Genomic DNA, 14,898 nt, shown 5'->3' with positions numbered 1-14,898 from the left:
CGTCTTGCGAAGCACGAAATCCCATAGGAATGCATTGAAATTCAATTAATGTGTTCCTATGGTCAAAAAAAGTCCAAACAAAGCCACATTAGGTACAACAAGAGTTTATTAAGTGCTCTTTGAAGTCACACATACTGTAAAGAGCATTTCAAAAACTGAAGGAACAATAAATTAAGTTTCTAAACATGACAGAAAAACATTTAAAAATCAACAAATGTACAGTACATTTTCTAAGACTCTGGGGGACAACTCAAAGAAGGTTCCTCTTCCACTCTTTGCTTCTTGCTGAAGAACCCCCTCCTCAACTGTTCCCCCAGCCACCCACCACACAGAAATTCAAATCCAGAATTTTTTTAAAAAAACACCAGAGTGGCCCAATGGTCACAGAAAATCATAAAAATTCAGAAAAAAACCACACAAGCTTCCAGATTCTTGCAAACCCCTCCCCAACACCAAGTCCTTGAATTCCAAACACCCCAACCCAAAATCCAAAAAACCCCAAAAAAGTTTTAAAAGTTTAACTACCACACCGCGTTCTATGAGTTGCTCCTTGAAGTCAAGTCACAACTGTATTAACGGTGTTAAGAAAAAGAAAACAAACCTGCAAGACGTTTTCATTTTTCGTCTTGCGAAGCAAGCCCATAGGGAAATTCGTCTTGCGAAGCAGCTCAAAAAACGGAAAACCCTTTCGTCTAGCGAGTTTTCCGTCTTGCGAGGCATTCGTCTTGCGGGGCACCACTGTACTAAATCACTAAAATGTCTTGGTCATCTTAAAAAATAAAATAAAAAACAAAAACTGAATAGGCTTGCCACATTTTATTGCAAACCTATCACATTTGAATTATCTAAACCAATATGCAAATAGAAACATAGCCCTCTTTCAAAATGTATACTTCTATGAATTCTGTGATTCAGTTGTGTTGGACTCTGTTTCAATCTCATGGAAATATCAGGGTTGTTTTCTGAGGCATAATAAAGTTTTCAGGGGTATTTCCTTCCTGATGTAGAAAAAAGAAGAAGCTTGTGAACAGCTTTTGTGTTGATAGCTTGCAATTGGTGTTGGCTTTTTCCAAGGCTTTGTCATACATTATGTTCTAAATTTGTCTAATGTTTGCTGTAGCCAAAGAAATGGGCAAAGTGATAAACAAGACTCACATTTTCTGTCACTCACCCTAATTGCCTTATGCTTGAAAGGCACCCAGGTCATTGCTATGCACAAATGCAAGGAAAATGCCATCTTTCATAACATGGTTCTGATATACATTTCAATTATCTTCCTTTTAGTAAAAAGCAGGCATGGCACAAATTGTGTATGATGATTATGTCCTTTTGCCCAGTTACAGCTTCTTATGCCATCAATGCTTGGAAGATTTTGAACGACTGTCACTGCGTACATAAATAAGCATTTGAAACAGTTCTGCTTTGATGCATTTTCAAAGCAGCTTCTTACTGTACACCAAAGAAATTCACTTTCTGAAAGCTAATATTGGAAGAACTACTTGGTGCATCATCTTAACTGGAGAGCCACTGTGCTAGTTCTACAAAGTATTGATATCTGCACAAATGAGAAAATTTATCCTCTCTGTAAACTGAGCTCAGTTCAGCCTTTTTCTCCAAGAAGGTGTGAAAGACAGCATTCAAGGAATTTGGAAGCCACAAAATAGATGCCATTTTCTTAAGGAAACCATTTAAACCAGGAGTGAGGAAACTTTTCCAGTCTGGGGGCCGCATTCTGTAATGGATAACCTTTTGGGGGCCACATGCCAGTGCTAGGCCAGATCAGAGGCAAATGGTGGAAGGGTGATTGCAGAGATGTTAAACAATTCATGGGACAGAGTTACTATTGAGTGCAGGGTAGTTGAGCAGTATCTCTTAGGGCTGTGCACCAGGCATGGCCAAATCCCCAGACCAAATTGTCCAATTTTGGTCACCTCGGGATTTGTCTGGATTGAATTGAATTGTGTCCACCCAGAATTATCTGGGATGGTTAAAACTTGGAAACTAGTCTCACAGCAAGCAGCAGGCAGAGCCGCAGACAACTGTCATATGTCTCCTTTCTACCCCACATGATTAATGAAAAGTTCCTGTTTGCATTCCCCAGCCAGCCACCATGGGCACAACATTATTGCAGGCTCCAAAGGCAACCAACATCTCTGTCTCAGTGCCAAAGCATCCAGGGGTGTAGGAAGGGGGTTGCGGAGAATGTGGTCTGCCCCGGGTGTCATCCTTGAGGGGGATGACAAAATAGCACACCATGGGGGATGGCACTTACCGCAGGGCCTGGCCTGCAGTGCACCTGAGCCACACGTCTCTCCTGGGACTGACGCGGTGGCTCGGGGGCCCGCGCTGCCCGAAACAACAGCGTGGTGCTTGTGTCTGCCAGGTGGACTCCGTGGGCAGCTTGCCGTGGCACCCCAGTGTGCGGATCACCGTGGCACCCCCAGGGATGGCTCACCCCGCACCAAGGTAACTAGCAAGGTATCTATCTATCTGAAGCATGAGTTTAAAGGCTTCGGTGTCAGGGATGGGAAAGGTCCAGATGTCCAGAAGTTGTTGGACCACAGATTTCATTGCCGATGACCCTTGGCTATCCTGACTGGGCAAATCTGAGATGGAGAAATCTGTCAATTTCTAATTTTCTTAGGATATCATTTTCCCAATCCTAAATTCAGTTCTCTGCATGTCCACATCTCCATATCACCCTGCTTTTTCGTTATTTAAGTCATCATGAAAGTTCAGCAGAATTTTAGCGTGGATTTATCCTAATACATACATTTTTGTGTATAATGTTCTCTAACATGCACATTACTGCAAAATAATTTCACCTTGTATAGTGCAGTTTTGCGTACTATTTTCACCAACATATGCATTTTATGCTAACTTTAACCTGTTATGTGTGTGTGGTTTTTTATATATATATACATTACGTGGTTGAAGAACTGCCATGCAAAATTTTGAAGGATGGCTGTGTTTCAATTTATGTATCCTTCTGGAAATGAAATTTCTTGCCTTTAAATGCAAGCCTAATTGAATTTCTATCCCATTCCTAGATGGGACTTCGAGTCCCACAATATTTCAACATTACCATTTCCACATCCATTTTTTGAACCCCCCAGAGAAACTGACATATGGGGAAAAAATGATTCTACATTGTCATTTGGATTCCCCCCCCCCAGCTTTTTTCTTTTTTGTCTTGTCAAGGGTAAAGTTTCAAAATGAGTTGCAAAGGTTAAGGTCTGGAAATGGCAGATAATAGCAAAAGGTGAAGTTAAGACATACAGCCTTGAATTCTGCAGCAGGTCAAGGCTAAGACATATATTAAATACATATTTGCAGAAAGAACCGGTTTATTATTTGATGAAGCCAGCTGTATGTATGTAAACCTGTGAGAATTCACATGAAATCTCCTTAACTAGATGCTACCTGAAATACGAAGCCTAAAACTGAGTTGGTTTTCTACAGCACTCTTAATCTTGCATTCATTGCTCTGCTGCTTTGAAGGAAGCCATCCTGTTTTGATCCATTCTTTGAACCGCAAGATGAGCTGGGGTGAAAATGTTGGTACCAGTTTTGGTCAGAAGGAATCCTTGTGTGCACACTCGGCTGCATCTAGACTGTGTCATTGATGGCTTTGCCATGGGGTCCTGGAAGCTGGACCTTCCACATCTACACACTTTGTACTAATTCAGAGCATCAGCTGGCCGACAAACCGATTTCCTTTCCCTCCATTATATTAGGGTTAAGAACAGCAACCAATTAACTTGATTCATTCAGTTTCCCTTGACGGCTTAGTGATGGAGGAGGCTGTTTGCAGGAAGTTCTCTTCCCCCGCCCCCTCTGCCCTATTATAAATTGAATGGGAAATATTGTTCATTGAGGCACTCAGCGAGTGACTGAGCAAAGAACAGCAGTTGCTTATGGCTGAAGGGTGTTAGTAACAAGTGCTGACAGCGGAAGATCTGAAAGCCCACTCAACATATTTCATGCTATTTTCTCTCATTTGGGACAATAATGAGATGATAACTTGATGCTGGAGTATCTCCTCCCCACATACACCCAGAAGTGGGAGCCATGATACATGCTTTTTCCTTGATCACTAGGTCATAATTACTGCTAAGGACCAAAAAGAACGCTGTGATATCCATGCTGCTAATCCATTTGTTTTCATTTTCCTCCCAGGGATGTATATTTTTGCTCCAAAAATAACAGCAAAGAATAACTCACACATAGAACGAACAGCTCAGGTCTCCTGGCATTAAATACATTTCAAAGAGCCATTCCATACCTCATTTTCTCATAGCCATTGGCACATATCATTATTTAACAGAATGGTGTATAAATAGAATGGTTGTCTAGGAACACTGTCAGAGAGAAGGAAGGGTTGCTGTGTTGTTGCTGTTTTTATGTGTTTGTCAAATGCATAAATTGAAGAAGCTAGTGACTATACAAGGAACCAGCTTGTGGGGAAAGTGATTTGGCATGGTACCACAGTCTTTGATTTTTGGGACTTACTTAGGGAGCTGCTATCAGGCTATTGGTCCATCTACCTCAGTATTGCCTACACTGACTGGCAGCAGTTCTGCAGTGTTTCAGGCCAAAGCCTTTCCCGGCCCAATCAGGAGATGCCAGGGATTGAACCTGCATGTAAAGCCAGTGTTCGACCATTGAGCTATGATCCTTCACCCCCAAATAAAATGAGGTTCCTAGCCCACATGGTTCTGAACTAAGGGCTGATTTACAAAGCACACTACCTAACATTGCATCAGACTGCTGGGCTCAGGATTGCTGACACTGGCTGATACAGTGGCTTTCCAAAGTTCCAGGCAGGTTCTTTCCCCCCCAGCCTTACCTGGAAATGCTGGGGATTGAAACTGGGGCCTTCTGCATGCAAGGGCAGATGCTCTACCACTCAGCTTCCTTTCCACATCTTTCTTCCCTCTTCTAAACCTGTCAGAGGACATCCTAGATCTGATTTTGTGCAATGAGCAATAGGTTGGAGGAGATGGTCTACAAGACTTCCTCCAGTTATGGTTCTCTGCTTATATTGCTTTTCAAAGTTCAGTTCAGTTTATTGTGTTTTACCAAACAGCCATAACATGCATGACAACAATACTGCTACTAATAGTGGTTTACATTTCTACTCCCACTCACTGGATCATCACCTTGTTGTGGTGAGTGGGCTTGCATGTTTCTATGACCCTTGTGAGCGAAGACGTCGGGAATCTTGTACTCCCAGCAGGGTCACCCAAGGCGGTAAGATCAAAGGGAAGGAGCCAGACAAAGAATGATCCAAGAAGTCCTCAATGGCAGATCAGGCGGGTGATAACAAGCAGTATGTTACAACGGCTGTGAAGGCAGATGAAGGCTGCAGCAGATAGGAATCTACTGGTTTGTCGTGACTACTTCATGCCATCGGAACAGAGCCCTACTGCGAAGACTGTGCGTTAGTCAGTGTGCACTGATCTGCACACATAAAACAAATTCACACACAAGCGTCTTCCCCAAAAACATTTCTACTCCCCAAATTTTATAGGATAAATCATTTCCCATACCCCTGTTAAATTTTGTTACACAAATTTGTAGTAAGGAATTTTGATGTTCTACATATAAAGGATATATACTTCTCTCGTCAGACAACAGAAAACAGGTATTTGCAAGAGATGGCCTTCTCTTCTGTGATCTTAATAATGGGTGGATGTAGTTGTTTCTAAGATTATTATAAAAAGGGCATTCAAGGAGTGCATGAGTTGTGTCTTCTATTGACACAGAGTTGCAGCTGAAAACTCTCTCCTTCTTAGGAACTCCTGTATGCTGGCCCATCCAATCTGCAGCTAATGGAAGGACGGCTTTTTAAAGTGCTAGGGGAAATGTAACCAATATGGTGCCCTCCAGATGTTGTTAAACTACAACTCCCATCAGCCTCAGCCAGCATGGCTAATTGTCAGGGATTATGGAAATTGCAGTCAAAATGGAAGGGCATCACATTGGCTACCACTGTGCTAGGGGCATGTCATGTGCCATTTTTAGTAATCAATAAGGACATTTTTTTAAGAGAGAGAGAGAGAACACTTTTCATAAAGGCCTTGTAAGGCTATCAGTCAATTTTGCACCTTTTGAGAGCCCTCTTCTCAACCTCCCAAAGTGTTATTTTTCAAGATCCAGTGCCAGCATTTAAATTCCCACCTATAGGCTGATCCATTGATTTATTTTTTAGAAGTTACCTGTTACAATTAGATGGATGAACTAATTAATAAAAAGGGAATGAAAGAGGGATTTCACAAGAAATGACAACATTGAATTTCACTCAGGGATTTTGGCAATTAATCTTAACTTCATAATTATAACAAGTGCTTCTGTTAATCTGGACTTAATCTTTTTTTTTAAAATCATTGTCACTCTCTTCCCCTCTCTCTCCCTTCCAAGCATCATCAGAAAACTCAGGTTCACTTCATTTTAATTTAATCCTCCTCAAAGATCCACCCCCCCACCAAAATCCTCCAGAATACCTTTAAAAATAATACTTTATTCTCCTGTGCTCACATAATGATGGGCTTCTAGCTCGCATGGTTAATGCAGAGAGTCAGGACAAAATATATCACCTTTTTTGTTTTTTAAGTGGGGGGAGTTAAAATATTCTGGGAATGAATACACAGACTTTCTAGAGTGGTTTAACAATCAATACCTCTTCCCAGGGAACTATGGGAATTGTAGTTCTGGGAGGGGAATGAGGTCTCCTAACAACTCTCAGCAAACTTAACATACTACAGCTCACAGCATTCTTTAGGGAAAGTCATGACTGTTTGAAGTTGTATCATAGTACTTTAAACGGATGGTGTGAATGTGGCCTTGGTATCTGTATGACTTTGTGGGGGAAGTTGCATATGGATTCCTTTAAGAATGGATAAAACTTACTTCTTGTTCAGGAAAGGCTGGTTACTCAGATCCAGAGCAAATGGTTTGCATGCAAAAGATATCAGGTTCAATCTCTGTGTCAGCAGTGTTGACGTGCATAAGCTTATCACAACAGCCCACAGGACCACATCCCCAAGGAGAGACTGAAAATGTAAGTAGATGTGCTGACCCATTGCCCTGCCCACACGAAAGAGAAGCAGTTCACAGTGTAATAACCAATAATTAGGGTCAACTAGCAGGTAGAAAAAACGAAAGTGGCCTAATTCTCTGGCTTCCTCCTGTGCTAATACATGTACCCAACATCACAAGTTCAAAAACCTCGTTATGACCTCATTCTCTTGCCCCGGGGAAGAAGGGTGTCTCAATTACTCTGGTTCTCTGGCAGATGATGTCATAGCTTCTAGTCCTGGAGCTGCATTCTCCCATGTTGCCCTTGCACCCCACAACCAATCTCTGGATAAAAATGCTTTCAGGTAGAAGAGCTAGGAAAGTCATTGCCAATCAGAGCAGATAATGCTGAATTTGATAAGACAGTGTCCTGGTTTATCTAGGGATTAAATTTAAAAAAATCCTAATTAAACATTATCCCTTTTCACTGTTGGTCCTGTGGTCCCCAAGGAAACCCAGCGTGGGGACAGGGCTATGCACAGACCTATTGCAATATCTGATAGTAGTGAGGGAATTCCTGGTGATCTCACGTGTCAGAAGTTGCAAAGCATTTCAGAATTTGGAAACTCTTGTACAATCCAATTAATCGTGTTGCAGCATTTTCCAATTCCCCACATATTTATTGAGTAGGGAATGCATATGCAAACACACACACCACTTTTCATTTCTCTTAATTGAATGTTTGCCAGAGAGTCCTTACAACTGTAATCAATTTTCAAATAGATTAGAGTCCCATATTAATTTCAGCAAATAGTTTACTCTATAACAATTTGGAGAAACCTGCCTTGATTGTGTGATTATTAACACAGAAGTTAGGCAGTTTCATCAAGTTAAATGGTATTTGATATGTAAACCACCTGCTCAGCATTACAGAGGACAGTTCTCTCTCTGGAACAAAAAAGAGAGACCATGATGCACAGTGATAATGCAAGATGCCAGTCTTAAAATGACAATTCTCCCAACTATTCAAGAAATAAAATGGTTATTGTGGTCACTCCACATTATGCTAACAGATGTTTCAGGTTACGAGTTTTTGGGTTACGGATGCACCGAAACCCGGAAGTACCGGAACAGGTTACTTCTGGATTTCGGTGCTCGTACATGTGCAGAACTGCTAAATCGCGCTTTGCGCATGCGAAAACGCCGAATTCCAACCTGCATGTGTACAGACGTGGCACTGCAGGTAGCATACGCTGTGGGTTGTGAATGTGCCTCCCACACGGATCACATTCGCAACCCGAGCGTCCACTGTATTAGAACCCTGTGCAAAAGATTAGAGTGTGGGCCAAAGGAAGCATCAGTTCTTGGAAATATAAAAGCCAGCAGTTATTTGCATTGTCCTCCAGCACTAAATGGAACTCATTGGTTCTTTTGAAGACCAGGTTTTAAAAAGGGATAATTAAATGGAATTTTACAGAAGGCAGAAAAAAGGAAAAGAGAGGGCAGTTGGGGAAAAGGTTGCTGGTAGAAGACATGGTAAAATACCCTATGACCATAAAATAGTGAATCAGGAAACTCTTTGCAAAGGGAGCAATGTTGCAACAAGCCTGAGGGGGCAAGTTAGTGATAATAAAACTCAGGCAAAAATATACTAGTTGTATAACATGTGTATGAGTGTGTGTGTGCATTTGTGTAAAACAGGCAACTAGCAAGGTTGCATGAATTAAATCAAACATTTAATTTTACTTATTTATGGAATTTCTTGACCACCCTTTATGCAACCACAGTCACAGGGCGGTTTCCAAAACAATATAGTCAGTGATTTTTTTTTTTTTAAAAAATGTGTATCTATCAAACAAAACATTAACCTAGTAAACAGCAAGGCAATCAACAACTACTAGATACATTATAACTAGTGATGGGGAAGAAAGTATGTTTGCATTTAAAAGCAATTCCACCTAATTTACACAGTCCAAAACAATCTGAGAATCAAAACACAGCCATCTTTGAAAATCCACACTTTGCTGAATGTTGCAATGAACTTCTTCAGCCAAGTAATGTGACCTAAAATGCATATATCAGGGTAAAGTGTCAATAAAATGCACATACAGTGGTTAAGTACCTCGGGTTAAGTACTTAATTCGTTCTGGAGGTCCGTTCTTAACCTGAAACTGTTCTTAACCTGAAGCACCACTTTAGCTAATAGGGCCTCCTGCTGCTGCCGTGCCACCGGAGCACGATTGCTGTTCTTATCCTGAAGCAAAGTTCTTAACCTGAAGCACTATTTCTGGGTTAGCAGAATGTGTAATCTGAAGCATATGTAACCCGAGGTAGCACTGTATTGGTGAAAATAATGTAGAAAAATCAGGGGGAAATGTTGTCCTAGACAAAATAGCATACAAAAGTGCTTATATTAGGACAAATTCTCCCTAAAACGCTGATGAATTTTTGTGATTTTTTATTTTTATTTTTATTGGTGGGGAGGTTTGCAAACTGATGTGGAAATGTGGAGAACTGAAAATATCTGAAAAATGAGAAACTGAGAGAACCCTAAAATGACTTATTCACCCATCCCTAGTGATGACAATACCAGCAGGCCTTCTATCAGTCATTTCCACTGAAAATATCTGTGGTTGCGTTTCATTTTTTTGGGGGGGGGCGGGTCTGCTGATTGATGCACTTCTTCTTTATTTGGCTGGCAAGCATGTCCCTGAGGCTGACTAGCACCTAATTTCAGAAGACACTGCTGTATTGTTAATAATAACAGGAGGTACCTTCAAGATGCTGTTATTAGAGTTATCACAAACTCTAATGGGCTGACATCCTCTTTAGAATTTCTAATTGTAAGCATTCATTCTCCCTAAGTGTGGTAATTCTCCTGACAAATGTGACTTTCAAATGGGTGCTGAAAGAGTTCATCTCCAGGCAAGCCATGGTCCACTGGGAACATGACAATGGATGCATACTCATCACAGCAGAAGTGTAAGAAGAGGAGCACTACAGCCAAATGTAAAAAGCTTCCAGCACAGGGCTTTCTTCCTCCACCCCGCCCCTCACATTCATCTTAAGTGCCAGATCCATTATTCACAGAGAGAAACGAAAGGGCTCATCAACCGTCTGTACCTCTAAGGTCAGTTTATGAAACACACACACACCCCTTACATCATGGGGACTTGTCTAGCAAATAAAGTTTCTGGCTGGGTCCAAACTAGGAGTTTGTAAGCAATCATCATTTTCCATCCTGCCCTTTTATTCACTGCATCCAGCATTGCTTCAGTTCCACGGCAGGTCATTTTCTGTGAAAAACTGTGGCAAAATCATATAACTTGCACAATTCACCCAATCAATTACGAAATCTGCATTGTCAATGTGTCATTCTGCCCTGTTCATTTCAATGCAAAGGTAACACAATGCAGATGCAGGAAATGAAACATAATTATGTATCCTTTACAGACTGAAAGCACAAAGAACAGTGTGTCCCAACAATATCTGCTGGAGTGACTTCTATTTTGTACATGGGAGAAAGAGTCAAACCCCAAACATTAGGATGTTGGCTCTTCTTACATTCTCTTGTTCTTATGATGCTCCATTCCATTCCATTCCATTCCACCCCCTTCACACTTTTCCATTTACTTCCTCCCAACAGACGGATAACATTCCATGACCACTGAACACCCTCAGTCATTATTGGGCTGTTTTTGTCCCACACCCCTGGGAGTGGGAGCTAAAGTGGTGATGATTATGATCACATCAGGTTACCCTTAAGCATCCCAATGCCTCGCTCTTGTTTGTGGGCAGTACTATTTTGGCTATATACTGGGCAACACATCAAGAGTTGTGTTTGCTCTTTAGCATGTATTTTCCTTTTAAGACTCAACACCATTTGGTGGCAGTAAGTGAGCGCTGTGCACATTCCTAGGCTGGTCATCTTATTTACTCACTGCTCAAGAAAGAGATCAGTCTATAATTACTTGAGTCTGTCTTATTATTAGGACCAAGGTCCCCTTCATTCAAGTCATGCATTTGATCATCCATGATAGTCTTCATGCCTATCAAAAACCCTTGTGGGGACCCTTCTAAGTGACCAACAAATAACCAGCAAATGTGAAAATATTCACCTTTTCCATTTTCTTTCTCCCATTATCACTCAGCATTGTTCATATTAGGCTGTGGCACATTAACTTATGACAGAAATGCAGAGGATATGGAAATGGCAGAGCTGATGATTTCTTGAAGGAGCTTGCAGCGTCCTTGGAATGACACATAGCTACCTGAATTTTCTGGTGGATAATTAGCAGATTAAGTAAAGAGCTATTTCACCTGCAGGATGGTAGCTCCCTAGTGACTTTCTTGAAGGAGCTTTGGCATGCCTATTCAACAGCACTCTCTGTTGCAGAGAGAAGAAATAAATTAAGGCATACCACAAGCATTTCAGGTGTGCAGTGCATTTGCATTCTTGGGTGCGGTGGGGAACGACAGCACAGGTTGCAATAGCAAATTACGAAATTATAATAAAGAAACCCTTATCACAGATATGCAGCAAAAGTTGCTCAAGTAAGAAGGCAGGGGCCACAGAAACTTTGTGCAAGGTTATCTGATACGTGAGAAGCCATATTCTGCTGGCTTCTTGAAGACACAACCGTTTGCACAGGCACTCCCTGGATCTTTGAATCTCCTGTTTTAATTACTGCCTTGTTATACTGGTATCAATAAAATTTTGCTTGTTGTGATAGAGAGTGAGGAAGCCACCTCATGGGGTGGAGGGCCCACACATTGTTTTTAATTGTTCTGTTTTTTGTTTTTATTTTTTCTTATTCTGCTTAACTCTTATAAGGGAGGGAATATATGCCTGTGAGGGAAGGAGTTGGGGGGAGCTAGATGGTGCAATCACAGTGGTTATGGGTAAGGGGAGGAAGGGGGAAGAGCTAAACTCAAGACCACACAGCCCATTACCATTATTGCCCCCTTCTCATGAGTAACACCTTAATAAGCCTCTCTACAATAACCAAGGGACACAGGTGGCCCTCTGGGTTAAACCACAGAGCCTAGGACGTGCCGATCAGAAAGTTGGCGGTTGGAATCCCTGCGACGGGGTGAGCTCCTGTTGTTCAGTCCCTGCTCCTACCAACCTAGCAGTTCAAAAGCACGTCAAAGTGCAAGTAGATAAATAGGTACCACTCCGGCGGGAAGGTAAACGGCGTTTCCGTGTGCTGCTCTGGTTTGCCAGAAGTGGCTTAGTCATGCTGGCCACATGACCCGGAAGCTGGATGCCGGCTCCCTCGGACAATAAAGCGAGATGAGCGCTGCAACCCCAGAATCGGTCATGACTGGACCTAATAGTCAGGGGTCCCTTTACCTTTACCTTTACAATAACCATCAGGTACTATTCTCTCAACATGCCTTGCATCTCTGCTGTCTCCCTCTACTTCTTTCTCTCCCCCAGTAAAGTAGTGGAGACATTTATCATTCCATGAATGTTCACTATGATCAAACACATACAGAACTGAGATTGCAGTAGAAACCAGTAATGCTTTTCCATCTACAGAAAGCACTAGCAAATGCATCCAGTGTTCAGCAAGTGCTTTGTTATTTCAACAGAAGCCTTGCAGTGGACAACTTAATAATGATGATAAATATTTAATCAAGCCACATTATTTATACACAAAATAATGGTTAAATATGCATGCAATAATGCTGGCTAAAAGAAGGGCCAATTTAGTTAATTAGTTGGAATATATACAGTAATCTCAAGAAGAGTGAATACTTTATATTTTCACCAGTTGTTAATAAGGACATACTGCAGTGGTTGTTTTAAAGAAAAACTGAATGTTCAGTTTTTTGGGATGTGTGCAAATGCTGTAATATTTATGAAGATGTGAAATACTCCAGCTTACAAATTTCAGTAATAAATAAATAAATAAATAAATAAATATGTTTGCTTTTCAGCTCATTCCATGGTTATTTCAGGCAACTGGTGTACAGAACGTTTGTACCATTTTCAAATTGAAATAATTTTTGAGTATCACTTCTTTGGTCAGTCGAGAAACAAGTAATGTCAACAGGGGGTTTTTTCCCCTCCAAAGGAGGGGGGAAAAAGTATATGAAGATATAGGTTTAGGATTAGTTGTTTTTCTTACTGAGGTCTCTGTTGAGTTTTATTTGGAAATTAAGATAGCATCTGATGCTTCCTGCCTATTCATTCTCGGACTAGAACTATATTAATGAAACAGATTTTTATTTTTAAATCACCTTAAGACAATCTGTGTTTTTACTTGGAAGGAGCCCACCTGTGGGAACAATGAGTGATACCTTCCACTAATTAAGGAGAACTGGGAGCATCAGAAGATCCCTGGTGGATCAGATAAAAAATCCCTCCAATCCATCATATTTTTCTCCACAGTGGCCAATTCGCCTACAAACAGGGCTTCCATTTGATGATGATGATGATAATGAACATTATTTGTTAGTTACTTTATCTTGCCTGGGGCAACCCAAAACAATAACAGACAGACAGAAACCCCTGCACACACACACACACAGAGAGAGAGAGAGAGAGAGAGAGAGAGAGAGAGAGATACAATAAAACCAAAAGGGGAAAGAAATACATCAAAAACATCCTGCCCACTTCTGAAAGGCTACAGATTTTTTAAGGCCTGGTTTTAGAGTGAAGTTTTTTCCTGGAGCCTATACATATATTTTGATGGTGCCAGGTGAGCCCCTCTGGAAAGAGCATTCCACAAACTGGGAGCCACCACAGTTCTCATGTCACTGCTCTCTGGACCTCTTGTGGAGGAGGCACATAAAGAAGGGCCTTAGATTATGATTGCAGGGTCTGGGCCGGTTCAGGCAGACCCTGAGGATGTTGTTATGGAAGCTTGACTTGGATGTAAATATTGGTTATTTTAATGGGAATCTAACTGCTGGTTGGGGAATTGTGTGTGATGCAGATTCCTAGCTGCCTTGTTTTGGTAGTTTTGCAAATTATGCCAGGTAGAAGTCATGTAACGAAAACTGAAATTAAATTAATTATGCATTGTAGTGAAAACGTCTGCCCTGAATAAAATGCCAATCAGTTTCATGTGATGTACTTAAAATATTCTCTTGGGAGTTTTCAAGCAGCTGCCTAACATTTTGGTTTGCTTTCCCCACCCTCCTTGTTTCCAAGAAAAAATGTTTTAAGTTTTGGTATTGCAGCTTTAAAGTGCACCATTTTATTTATACAAACTTAAGGAAAGTTCTGGGAGGAAGAGAAACTATTATAGGGTTCACAGATGGGACAATGTTCAACAGAGCCCCTTGCTCCATGCCTTCTGCCGTCTTGCATACCAATGAGAGAATTGTGTGCTATCACAGTCTCCCTCTTGAACTCTGACTACTGCTGAGATGTGGATAAGTTTGATATGTTCAAGTGGGTCCCCCCTTTCCTTCCCCTCTTCATTTTTTTAAAAAAAGAAACACTGTATTGTTTTGACCCATGGTCAGGTCTCCTAGCTTTCCATGATTCAATGATTTAGGAATAATTTATTGGCTGAGAAATGACTTATCCACAGAGGAATGTGTAGGAAGGAAGGGGGAGGGAGAAGATTAGCATACTGCTTTAGGTTTTACACAGTGTTGAACTTGGATTTCAAGAGGGTGATGAGTGACTTATTCTGTGTTTTATTGATATTGATTCCAGCCCTCAATTTATGTCATTCTTTATAAATGATGTCACCCTCTAAATCGTGGGCTTGCTGCTGTTTCTTTCACAGCAAGAAAGAAAGAAAGAAAGAAAGAAAGAAAGAAAGAAAGAAAGCTACACCACTAGAAGGCCAAAGAAAAACTTCTTACTGTGGTGACACAAATGCTTAGAATATCAATACATTCTCTGTCATCACA

This window comes from Podarcis pityusensis, assembly GCF_964106645.2.
Source record: "Podarcis pityusensis genome assembly, chromosome: Z".
Lineage (NCBI taxonomy): Eukaryota > Metazoa > Chordata > Lepidosauria > Squamata > Lacertidae > Podarcis > Podarcis pityusensis.
The sequence above is the reverse complement of the archived record's forward strand: the minus strand, read 5'-3'. Positions refer to the sequence as shown.